Below are 13,656 nucleotides of genomic sequence, written 5' to 3' on the forward strand. Positions count from 1 at the left end.
ACCAGCCTGTCTAGACGGACTGGACCAGTTGGTTTGACCTGGTTGAGCTGGTTTGACCTATTCAACTTGGTTTTTGGGGTTTTTGGGTCGGTTCGGTAGCTTTTGGGTCGATTTGAGAGTCTTTTGGCCGATTCAAGATGGTTCAAAGTGTTTGAAGCCGATTCCGAGAAGTTGGTTGCTGAATTTATGTAATAAACTAGTTATTTGTTTGTTTTTAATGCCAAAATCGGTCCACTTTAGTGTTGTTTACCTATTATGCATGTGATGTATAATGTTGTTTGATTATGTGTGCATATAGTATGTCATATAGTTTTAAAACCCCACCATAGGAAAAACATGTGACATTCATTTGTTATATCTTATAAGTGTTATAAAATATATACTATGCATGCTTAGTTTTAATATAAGTGTTATATTAAAGCATGTGTGATTGAAGGAAGCATGTTATAGATGAATGCTTTAAGGTTATAATTGTTATAATTTATTTTATAATTGTTATTAACCTAGACTTCTAAAATCTATAACAAAGATAAGATGCATGCTCATTTAGGGTTAACCATCGAGCAATCCTAATTTTCATAGAAAATAGGTCGTTATCTTGTAAAATCGAAGTTTTAAGAAAACTCACCCGGAAAGATCTTGGCAAAAAATCAGATAAGATGACTAAGGTTGAAGGTTTTTAAGTTGACGATTCATGGATCACCTACTACCTGGAGATCAAGCCGGCATCCGAGTTAGGTTAAACTAATTTTATGAGCATGCGTGAGCGGTGTGAGGTAATAAAATTTGTTTATCACCTAGACATCGTAGGTTTAAAATCCAGTATAAAAGTTATACTCGGTTGAATCACCTAGACTTATGATATGTTTAGTTGGCCGAAATGTATCGATAAGTATTTTATACCCTAACCGTCTAAAACACTTCAGCTGAAGAGAAGTAATGTACTTTAAGCTCCAGCGTCCCTAAGAGTTCACACCGTGAGATCCATGCTTGGCTTTGGGCCGCCCTGGGAGCGGACTACATTCGGAGAATGTTTGCATGAGTCAATACCAAGGTGAGTAGGGGAATTTGTTCATAGTAAGTGGGAAAAGGAATTGTGTCAACACATCCTACGGTCTCTTCCATTAGGTCGCACCGTGAGATTCCTATAATCCGCCTGCATGTGTGCCCTGGAGCGACCTTACCAATCGAGGGCTGTATTATAGGATTCGGTACTCCGCGAACTCTAGAAATTGATACGGTCTCTCAGGTTCGTTTTCATTCTCGTCTTTCCAACTTCGGAAGCATAATGATTCCGATCTTTAAGGTCTGAAAAATGGAAGGTCACACTTACGAGAATTAATAAGTGTTAGTAAATTCTTGACCAAAGTAGCGATAACTGAGTTACTATAGGGATAAGAGTTATTCTGGTGATAGTATCTAGTCAAGATAGTCTTGGTTGAACGGAGGAATAGTTGATCACCCCTCAGTGGAGGTTATTGTAAACCATTGAAATATCGTTGCAAAATATAATAATGAAGGGTACATTATTAGTTTTTTTTGCTAAACTTGATTGGATTTAAAAGATTAATTTTTTTTTACTAAAAAGGATATGTTTTTCTTTTTCAGCATGACTAGCTCTCTAGATTAACTCTTAGCTTCCGAGAAACTAAACGGCGATAATTACTCAACATGGAAAAACAATATGAATTCAACACTAGTAATAGATGACTTGAGATTTGTCTTAACTGAGGAATGTCCTCAGGCCCCTGCCTTGACAGAAGTACAAGGTAAATATGATTTACTAGTTGTTGAGACATGTTTAGTGGAGGATGATACCTCAACCTGGATATTGGATTCAGGAGCCACTAATCATATTTGCTTCTCTTTTCAGGAAACTAGTTCCTGAAAAAAGCTTGAAAAAGACGAGATCACTCTCAAGGTTGGAACAGGAGAGGTTGTCTCGGCCAAAGCAGTGGGAGACTCTAAGTTGTTTTTCGACGATAGATATATCATACTTATAGATGTTTTGTATGCACTTCTTATGAAGAGGAATTTAATATCTATCGGTTGTATTATGGAACAAATGTATAAAATATCTTTTGAAGTTAATGAAACGTTCATTTTCAGAAAAGGTATTCAATTTTTTTCTGCTATACTTGAAAATAACTTATATAAGTTAAAACCAACTAAAGCAAAATTTGTCTTAAATACTGAGATGTTTAGAATAGTCGAAACTCAGTATAAAAGACAAAAGGTTTCTTTTAATGGCTATCTATGGTACCTAAGACTTGGTCACATAAATCTCAATAGGATTGAGAGATTGGTTAAGAATGGACTCCTGAATCAGTTAGAAGACAATTCTTTACCTCCATGTGAGTCTTGTCATGAGGGAAAAATGACTAAGAGATCTTTTACTGGAAAAAGTCTCAGAGCCACAATACCCTAAGAGCTCGTACATTCAGACCTCTGTGGATCGATGAATGTCAAAGCACGATGTGGGTATGAATATTTCATCAGTTTTATTGATGATTATTCAAGGTATGGTCATATTTACCTAATGCATCATAAGTCTGATTCTTTTGAAAAGTTCAAGGAATATAAGGCTAAGGTTAAGAACCAATTAGGTAAAACAATTAAGATACTACAATCAGATCGAGGTGGGGAGTACATGGACTTAAGATTCCAGGACTTTATGATAGAACATGGAATCAAGTCACAACTCTCTGCACCTAATATGCCTCAGTGGAACGTTGTATCTGAAAGAAGAAACAGAACCTTGTTGGACATGGTTCGCTCAATGATGAGCTTTGCTGAGTTACCTGATTCCTTTTGGGGACATGCATTAGAGACTGCCGTCTATAATTTGAATAATGTTCCTTCTAAAAGTGTTTCAGAAACACCTTATGAGCTATGGAAAAGGCATAGAGGCAGTTTACGTCACTTTAGGATTTGAGAATGCCTGACAAACGTGCTGGTGCAAAATCTTAAAAAATTGGAATGTTGTTCAAAACTATGCCTATTTGTAGGTTATCCAAAAGAAACAAAAGGTGGTCTATTTTACGATCCTCAAGAGAATAAGGTATTTGTATCGAAAAATGCCACATTCTTAGAGGAATACCATATAAGAACTCATCAACCTCACAGTAGTCTAGTATTGAATGAAATTTCCAAAAACGCTATAGATAGAGCTAGTTCATCTACTAAAGTAGTAGATAAAACTAGTATATCTTGGGCGCCTTATTCTGGGGACACTATAGATGTGGCCCACTTTGTAGTTAGTACAAACGATGTGATATTGAATCCTTCATATAGAGATATGTGAGTGGGGGCATCCTATGTAAAGAGTTTACATAAGATTGAACCATGAAATAGTCACTTTTTACGTTAAAAATTTCGTTTTATGTATAAAACTGACTATTTCGTTAATTGATGACCTAGGTAACGTAATCTTAATCATGAGCTAACTATGAACTCCTGTTCACTCGGAATTATCCTTAGATCTGCATAGGTGAGGGCAGCTCAATATCGCTGGCCCAATAACCCTCCCATTTTAGGGGTAAGATCGGGTGGATAGCTGGGAACATAAGGTGCAAGATGGAATTCACTCTTACCCGTTATATGGATAGTAGATAGGTTGTTCTCTTTAGTACTGAATCTAGGTCTTGAACAACGGGCCCCACCCTCTCCTTAGCCCGAGAGGGATTCGATTTATAGGTTGGACCTTAAACTAATTGTTCATTAGAGGATCAGTGGAGCTTAAGGAATAAGATTAATCTCGGGGGTAAAATGGTTTCTTTGACCTAGCCGAGATTACAAACAATCTGTGAAGGATTAACTTACTAATCATGATTATATCAAATGGACACAAATATATCTATATCAAGTGGAATGACCCGTTAGTTAACGAACGTTGATTAGCTCCGTCTAAAGAGTTTAGTCAACTAATCTCGGATCGTTGAAGTCCATGATCTATAGGTCTATCAGGTTTCTCTACTAGCTCATATGGAATAAACTTAGATCAGTATGATAGAATAATTCGAATTGTTCAAATTAGGTGAAGAGAGAGAAATCGACAAGTATATGTGATATAGTGGTCGGGTTTTCAGTTTAGAGATACATCTTTAAAATTTAAATATGATTTAAATATCAAGAATATGAATACGTTCATATTCGGAAGCTCAGAAATAATGAAAATGGTCAAAGATGTAAAAAATCAAACTTTAACAGACCTTATATTCAAATGTGATTTGAATTTTGAGAAAATGAATGTGGATTCATGCTCGGGAGGTCAAAATTAGTCAACACGAAAAAAATCATAAAAAGTCAAATGTTGACTTTTTGGTCAAAGTTTGACTTTGACCAAATGACTATTTTGCGCTTTGACTAATGTTAGTGGGAAAATCCAAACTTTTGTCGGACAATTCCATCAACAAAATAGTGGGCTAGGTGTTGGCTTATAGTGAAGACATTAAGCCCACTAAGATAGTGGATTATAGGTGTTGGGTTTTTATGGATTTGGTTCATGCAATTGTTGCATGGTTTTTTTCTATAAATTAGGCTTTTGAATTTGGATTTAAAACTCTTGCAATTTTGTCAAATTTAGTTTTTCAAAATTGGGCTAAAAAAACAAAGGGAAAACCCAAAACCAAAGATCCATCTTATTTTCCATCTCTTTTCTCTCTCTCGGTTTTCTTCATCCACTGGGTCCCACAATTCGATTCTGAGTCCAGAGGATAGTAGGTCAACTCTAGTGGTGGTCCAAAAGAGTTCGGGTCGAGATTTAGCGAGGAAAAGCGGTTTTTGGAAGCTTCAAAGGTAAGTTAATTACTGTTTTTTTCCATCAATTACATGCATTTTTTCCTTTAAATTGAAAGCAATTAGAGTGTAATTAGGTCCTAATTCCACTGCGTATGTCTCGTGTTCCATCAATATTGATTTAGATCCACATGATTTGTCTATTTCTTCTATTGATATTAGCAACCATGATAAGCCTCAGTCTGACGTTAGTCTTTGCGATTCACAGGTTGAAGGAATTAAGTCCAAGAGTCTTTCATCTCCTGAAAAGTGCAAATTCTTGGGTTGTTATTTTAATAATCCCAAGAAGAAAGGACCTAAAAAGATTGAAAAGAAGTTTAGGGTGAATGGGCACCGCCTCGAGATTTTTAATAAAGGGGAAGTCAACCTAGCTCACTCGAGTTTTCGGTTGACTCCACCCTCATTCACTTAAAACATCTTCACATAATGTCGAGCGAAAGACGTTAAAAGTTGCGCTTCCTGGAGGCAATTGGGAGTCAAATTTGTGTGCTTTCTATTTCTTTTTCTTTATTTCTTTTGTTTATTTATTTTTTAATTAGACAAAATAAAAAAAATGAAAGAATGATTGATTGCCCTTTTTTCTTTTTACAGGAAAGCATACTTTTTGCTTTTTCAAGGACAACTTTCCATATGCTCATGCTTGTGTCCAATTCCAGGGGAGTTTTTCTGTTCCCCTTGTCCCCTTTCTTTGTCCTTCATATGATTTATAGTTTAGATATACACGAGGATAATGTATATTTCTAAAGTTGGGGGTGGACGAAGCATGCTTCTTGTTTTCTGATTTTGTGCATAACCTATATCATCCTTTTTTTTGGAGATTGTTAATGATAGGCATACACAGCTGTTGAATTCTTTCTTATTCTTTGATTCATGTGTACTCTCGTTACCCTTGAGTATCTGAGCTCGGATTTTTATGATTTGAATAATTTTTCATTGATTGTCGTGTTATAGAATAAGCATCTCTAGGTAGAATTTTTGTCTGAATAATTGATTTTCTTTGATTGTTTGGTATTTGCATGGTCTGTTTGCTCTATCTGTCGTTTCTTTTTTATGATAAGTTGATGATGCACTCATTGGGTTGTATGTTGTAAAAAATAAATTATTTCATGATTTTGAGCTCTTTAGAAAAACCTTTTCATGAAACTCATGCATAATGAACCTAGGTCGAAAAACTTTTCGTTGTGAATCCCTAAAAAGTCTTAGAAATGGGTTATCAATCTCGGATTTTTGTTGTCACCTTGAAATAACCCCTTTTAGCTTAGGAGTAGATTTTAATGCCTGAGAGCAAAATTAGACAATGAGAAAATAGTGGCCTAGTGTGTGAATAAAAAAAAAGAGAAGCAAAGTAGTTGTTGAAAAAAATGCATAAAAATGAGGCATAAGTTAGTGTACCTGTAAAAAAATAAAAAATAAATAGTGTGTGTGTGCGCATGGATAGAAGAGAAAAGAGCTACCTTCGTCGTGTTTAGTTAGGGACTGCGAAAAAAGGGTGTTAGGTTCTCAATAGTTGAGTATGAAAGCTAGCCCTCTTGGTAAAATTAATGTCCTCGATGTTTTTTTGATTAGCAAGAATGGTATGTCTTAGGCTGATAACCGAACCAGACTAGAGGGAAGATGAAATGGGGGTAGAACAAAACTTTTTCGGGTATTTTTCGATTTATGAAAAAAACATTCATGCCTTAGTGTTCATTCATACATGATTTGATTGTGAAAGCCCTTTTTATAATGAGTCTCTAGTGATTAATAGAATTTGGATTGTTATGTAGTTTATCGTGTAGTCTTAAAGACTTTTAAGACATGAGATTCTTTAAGACATGAGATAGGAATCGATAAATAGAGTGAACATTTTCTTACCAATTTCATGATTGAGTGTTATGACCTTGCTGGGGACGATCAAGAGCTCAGTCGGGAGTGTTTGTTAGCTCTCAAAAAGAGGTAATTTTATTACCTTAATCCTACTGCTTTGAAAAATTCTTATGCTCTATTTATCTTTAGGTAAATCAATCCCATGGAGCAAGCATGTTGTTGAGATGAAAATCGAGCTAAAATCGGGAGTTGGATGCACCATATTGAGTAGAGACATCAAAATGACCAAACTGCCTTTTAGGGCAGCGTTGCAACCCTCCCCTGACCATTGCCTGACACTGAGATGCAGTAAGCATCGAATTATGAACAAGCAGTCAGCATTGCAGCCCCGCCAATGCTACAGCTCGATGCTATTGAACAATAGCTATCGAATAGGGTAGCGTTGCAATGCTACGAACTTTAACGGATGAATTTCTTCCGCGCGCTCACAATCAAACGTCGAAGTTATTGGGATTAGTGTCTTAAATCTCTTGTATTCTCGTAGTTTGTAAATATTGTATAAACAAATTGTTATTAATAAATAATTGTTATTTTATGGGCATACACTCAATCCAATAAACTAAAATCTTAGGTTATTTTATGTAATTTAAACAAGTATGTAGAGACATATGGATGTATCTTGTTTAAATAATAACCTAAACGGTCTGTAATAGATGGATAAGGCTGGATACCTTATCCTGGTGACACTACAGATATTACCCACTTTGTAAATGTTACAAGTGTTGTAAAGTGCTAAAAATGATATGATCCTAGTAATTCATGTGGAGATATGTGAGCAGGGGTATCCTATATAAGGAGTTTGTATAAGATCGGACCACGAAATTATTAGTCTCATTATATAATATTGTTAATAATAGAGACTTACATTTCACTAGAATGACCATAGTAAACATGACCTAAATCCTGAGTAAGTTGTGAACTCCTGCCTATGAAGGCGGTTCTTTGCTTTGGATGGGTGAGCGTGGCCAGATTGCCAACTCAATAAGCCAACCATTTTGGGATTTGTCTGTTTGGGGAGCTAGGAACACAACTACATAAGATGGAATTCAATTCTTCCCTAATGTCGGGGTAAGTAGATAAATTGCTCCCTTAAGGGCTGATTCCGGGGCTTGAACAATGTGGCCACACCCTCTCTTGGCCTCAGAGGGACTTGATCATAGTGGGACTAGGACTTACTGTTCATTAGAGGAACCAGAGGTACTTAAGAAGTTAGATGTAACTATAGGGGAAAAACAGTGATTTCGGCCCAGTTGTACTTACGAACAATTTGTGAAGGGTCATCGTACTGTTGACTGGTTATATCCAAAGGACATAGAAATGTATCTGTAGTGCAAATAGTGCAATTGTTGGTCTTTAGTGAAATGACTGGTAGTTAATGTATGTTGAGTAATTTAATTAAAGAGTTTAATTAATTATCCAAGTACCATTGGAGCTTCAATCTATAGGTCTATAAGGTTCTCTTCGTAGCTCAACAGGGATTAAATTGAGAATTGATTTTGGATTAATTTGAATTATTCAGATTAATTAAGGGAATTAATTATATATGATATAATTAATTAAATTAATTAATTATATGTAATATAATTAATATAATGTATTTGATACATTATAATATAAAGTATTTTGAGAGGAATTTCAATATGATTCAAATACTAATTATATGAATGAGATTTATATAGTTAAATTTAATATAAATATGATTTATATTAAATACGATAAATAGTTGAGAGGAATTAAATATTTGAATATGATTCAAAGATTAATTGTATGAATGAGATTCATATAATTTAATTTAATATAAATATGATTTATATTAAATATCATGCATTGCTGAGAAAAAATAAAACTATAGGTTATATTGTATTTGATACAATATAAAACTATAGGTTATGTGTTATATTTGATATAACATATAGTATATATATAATAAGATAGTTATTATACATATATTATTTAAATTAAATTAAAATTTAATTTAATTTAATTAAAGGGAGGGAGTTACAATCCCCCTCCCCCCAAAATTTTTCTGAACATTACGTGCAGTGGATAGGAGGTTTTGTGCACTCTCCATCTTCTTCTTTCTCTTTTCCCTTTCTCTTTTCTCTTTTCCCTTATCCAAGAATTCAAGCAAAGCCGACAACTCTTGCTTGGATTCTTAATCCCTAAGGAGAATACTATAGGGTAATTAAGTGGTGGTGCTCAATTGGTAATTTCGAATTGGAAACTAAAGAAATCGTGATCTTGAGGGAATATGTGAAATTGATTGGTTTCAAAGGAAAGTACCATCTTCTTCCCTAATTCTTCCTTAAAAGCATGCTGTAGATTTTTGTTTATTAATACATAATCTCTGTTTTGATTTTGTAATATTTATGAATTATGTGAAAGCTAAAATGGGAACAATCCTCGTTTCCACTGTGAAACCTTCAATGGTTTCCCTTCAATTGGTATCAGAGTCAGGTTGTTTCTATTACCCCCCCCCCCCCTTTTAATTGCAGAATTTAATTACAGAATCATGTATTCATGTGATGAATGTTTTATGAATGTGGTTTGCAATTGTGGATGTTTCGGGATTAGGCTTTTCAGATTTCTTTTTACGAATTTGATTTGCAAGGGCCCGTTATTTTGGGCATTAAGTGCTATTGAGTTTTTAATTTAAAGTTTTGAGTTGCTCGTGCCATTTCCGGTGTGTTTCAGAGGAAAAACGAACCGATGCTAAGATAAGGAAGATCTTGTAGTTTGGCGATCGTTGGCTCGTTGTTGGCCGATTGCTTGGTGTTTACTAGGCGATCGCTGGGTGTTTACTATGCAATTGTTGAACGATAGCTAGGCGATCGTTAGGTGTGGCGCTGGGCAACCGTTGCTAGGCCTTGCACTGGGCAATCGTTGCTATGCAATAGTACTAAGAGATCGATGAAATGTGATAGCATAGGGGCGATCGTTGCTATGTGATGGCACTAAGAGATCGATGCTATGTGATAGTATTGGGCGATCATTGCTAGGTAATGGCACTAAGTGCTATGCATTGACGTTGGACGTTCTGCTGAGAGTTTATTGCTAAGCAGTTCAAGACCCGGTTCACTTGTTTCGATCCGGTTTATCTATTTATTAATGTAATAGGTAGTTTTGATTAATTAAATTAATATAAATTTTATATTAATTTAATTAATGCTTTAGCAGTCCAATCTCGATCCATAATTGCTATTTAGATTATGCATATGATGTATGGTTTACTTTTGTTACATATGTCATAATGTATGTCATATAGTAAAATCTCACCAGAAGTTATGCATTATTCATGCATCATTTATATTATAAATATTATATATATAGTTGCATGATTTAATTTTATAGTATGCTCATGCATCATATAATATAAGTATTATACTATATGCTTGCATGCATTAATAACATACCCATGCATAATTTATATTATAAGTGTTATAAAATATAGTTGTATGTATGTATGGATGGATGTTATTAAAAGTTCAAGAACACGCCTTTTGTGCGTACCGATGAACCCAAATCCATGAAGACGTACTTGAAGTACCTATCATCTTGAAGCTTCAATTTGTAAACAGTGTCGGGGTTTGTTATCTTCAAAGCTTCCTCATAAGCATGTAATTGACTAAAAGACTCCTCTGACCTACCTCGGACTATTACTAACGCCTCTTCTTTAGACCGCCAAACTTTCATATAACTAATATTGACACCATATCCCTCCCACATATCCTACATGATGTCCTTCGGCCTATACATTCCACTAACATTCGTGAACTTGAAATTAATCAGATGACCAACTAACTTGCTTTTAGCTTGACGGTTGGCATGATCCATTAAGGATGTACAAAGTCAGTTGGAGAGAAAAAGTAAAAAAGGACATTAATATCGCTTAATAACCGACATTGTAGACTAACTTCATTTTTAAAAAGAAAGGAAATTAAAAATATCACAAATCTGGTGTTGCACTATTGGTGAAAAGAGTCCGGGAGCAGGTGTCATGCTGATTTGAGATGATGACCAAATTTGACTGTTGAATGCAGATCTGGATGGAGGTGTAGTAGCACAGACGACTAGATCTAGGCAAAGGTGTTGTGCACGGATCTGGAGGATTGGTTCTAAGCGAAAAATTTGGATCTGGTCGAAAGTGTTCTCCTCATCGCCGACATTATGCCCACCACCTGCCCTTTGACCTCTTTCCCCTACAATACCTTCATCGCTACGCCGTCAACCACCAATTCTTGTTCTGTCATACATCCGTATGTGTCGTCTTTATTCTTTCCTATATTTTCCCTTTAATACCATTCACCTATTACCTTGATTGGGATCGTTTTTATTAGAGACTTTAAAATGCACTAGACTATTAATTTGATCTTCATTTTTTTAATCTCAGATGAGTGCCAGTGAGTCAAAACTCCTAAGGTAAGTCTTCACTCTTCTCAGGCTCTACTACTTCTCCTTTTATTGTGAAATAAGAATCGTTTAGGTTGCTTCATGAACCCTTGGCAGTGACCTATATCGTGAAGGAACTCTTATCAAAGAGGACCTATGAGTGAAAGCAAGATCATTCCAAATTCCTTGTGACAAAAAATACTGCATTCACAAACATACAACAAGTTATAAATCTACAAACAAATTACAGCATGCTTTTCAAACTTAAATACAAAAGAACAAGAGACATACCTCTTGAAGAACTTTTCTTCCATTTATCTCTCGCTCTCATCAAACTCAACAACTTTTGCTGTCGTTGTGCACCCAAGCCTATCATCCACCAAATCTCGCTGTCGCTCACCACCACTCAGTAACCTCGGTATTCTCAGAGTGAGAATCCAGGAGTGTGGGCTCAGTTGGATTTGGTAGAGGGGAGGAGGAAATTATATTGTTTACAATGATCAATCGAGTGGGAGAGATTTTGTGCCTATTGTATAGACGGGTGCTTGATCGTTTAGGAAAGGGTGCACGACCGTTTAGTAAAACATGGTTGATCGTGTAGACGATCGTTTAGGTGAAACCGCTCTCGCGCGCAATCGTTTAGAAAAAGCTATACGATCATTTAGGTAATTTGCACGTGTACATGATCGTTTAGGAAAACTTGAGCTATCGTTTATGCTTTCGTTAGCTAGACGATGGGCAGTGTACTAATCGTGATGCGATTATCCGATCTCCTTGCAAAATGAAAACTATTTTCATTTTATCCTTCAGTTACGAAAATTGAATGTAACCTCCCACTATATCGTACGGTTATGGAGTTAAACCACAAACAATTATCTCATAATTATTTAATTAAAAATAAATATAATCATATTATATTTCTAACCTATAGTTTTAATATCACATCATATGCAACATATAAACTATAGTCGTTTTCTCCTCTATTAGATATAAATCATATTTATATTCTTTTCCTCCAATTAATGTATCTCATACATCATGTCAACTATATCATATATAATTGACCAGTTTAATCATATCATATATAATCAAACTCCCTTTTGTCAATTTAAACACTTCAAATTGACCAAAAAACTTATTCTCAACTTAAATTCATTAAGCTACCAAGGGGACCTTATGGACCTGTTGCTCGAAGCTCCAACGGTATGTGAATAGCTGACTAAACTCTTTAGCCACGAGATCCACTATCTGTTAACTGGCAGACATTCCACTAAAGACCGACAGCTACACTCTTCTCACGAGATCCACTATCTGTTAACTGGCAGAAGGATTAACTTACTAATTATGATTATATCGAGTGGACACAATATATCTACAGTGAGGGGAGTGTAACTAATGGATTTTAGTGGAGTGACCTGGTAGTTAATGAATAAAGGTTAATTCGGTGTAAAGGGTTTAGCTAATTAATCTCAGATCATTGGAGCCCATGATCTGTAGGTCCATTAGGTCCACCTATTAGCTCATAAATGGAATTAGCCTTAGAATAGCGTGATAAGTTGATGTGAAAATTTCAAATTCGAATTAAGGGAATTGATAATTATATGTGATATAATTACATGTTTAATTTTGGAATTAAACGTAATTGGAAAATCGATTAACATATAAATATGATTTAAATATTAACTTCATGAATAGAGATTCATGGTAATGGAATTGGCGACAAATTAATTTAATATTTGATATTAAATTAATAGAATTAATTAAATTATTCAATTAGTTATTAATTATTAATTTTATTAGAAAAATTGATTATTGAATTAATTTTTGTAAAACTAATAAAATTTCAATTTTAATTAAAGGACTAAAATTGGAAAATATTTTGATTTTGAAAATCAATTTCAAAATCAAAAGGAAAATTGAAAATGGAGAAACATCCCAATGTGGGATTTTCCCACTTTCAAGCAAGAAGGTTGGTCACCTTCTTACACATAATTCCACCACCAAATTCAAGGAGTAGCTGGAATCACTTCAAGTGATCAGTTTGCATGAGAATCATGTAATAAAACCACTCTTAATTGAGTGGAAAAGGACATGCAATTGCTGAATTGCTGAGTTTTTGAAGGTTGAAGAAGTTGTTCTTCAACAAGCTGAAAAACCAGAAAGTCTTTCCTCCAATTTTCCTAAATTCAAGCTTGTTTTGACTCCCAACTCAATCTAATTAAGGAATTAGAATGCTTAATGATCATGTTTTCTTCCACTACATATTTCTGTATTCCAACAATTGGCATCAGAGCATCTTTTAAGAATTCGATTCGAGTTAATTTTGACTTGGCGGGTGTTTTTCATAAGTTGTATAAAAATGGTGAACTGATATGGTTTTTCTGAGTTTTGACATTTAATTTTCTTCATTTAATTGGCTCTTGATTGATGGGCCTTAATGTGTGATTAAGTGCTTGTAATTCGATTGGAGTCATTAGAGTTGAAATTATGTTGTAACTGAAGAAAGAAGTGAAGAAGGCGAGCAGCAGAAACTGTTTTTTCAGCCACTGCCCTGGTAAATACTCGATGCTTGATGGTACTTGATGACATACTCGATGCTCGATG

This window comes from Benincasa hispida, chromosome 4, assembly GCF_027475165.1.
Source record: "Benincasa hispida cultivar pf3 chromosome 4, pf3_genome.v1.1, whole genome shotgun sequence".
Classification (NCBI taxonomy): domain Eukaryota; kingdom Viridiplantae; phylum Streptophyta; class Magnoliopsida; order Cucurbitales; family Cucurbitaceae; genus Benincasa; species Benincasa hispida.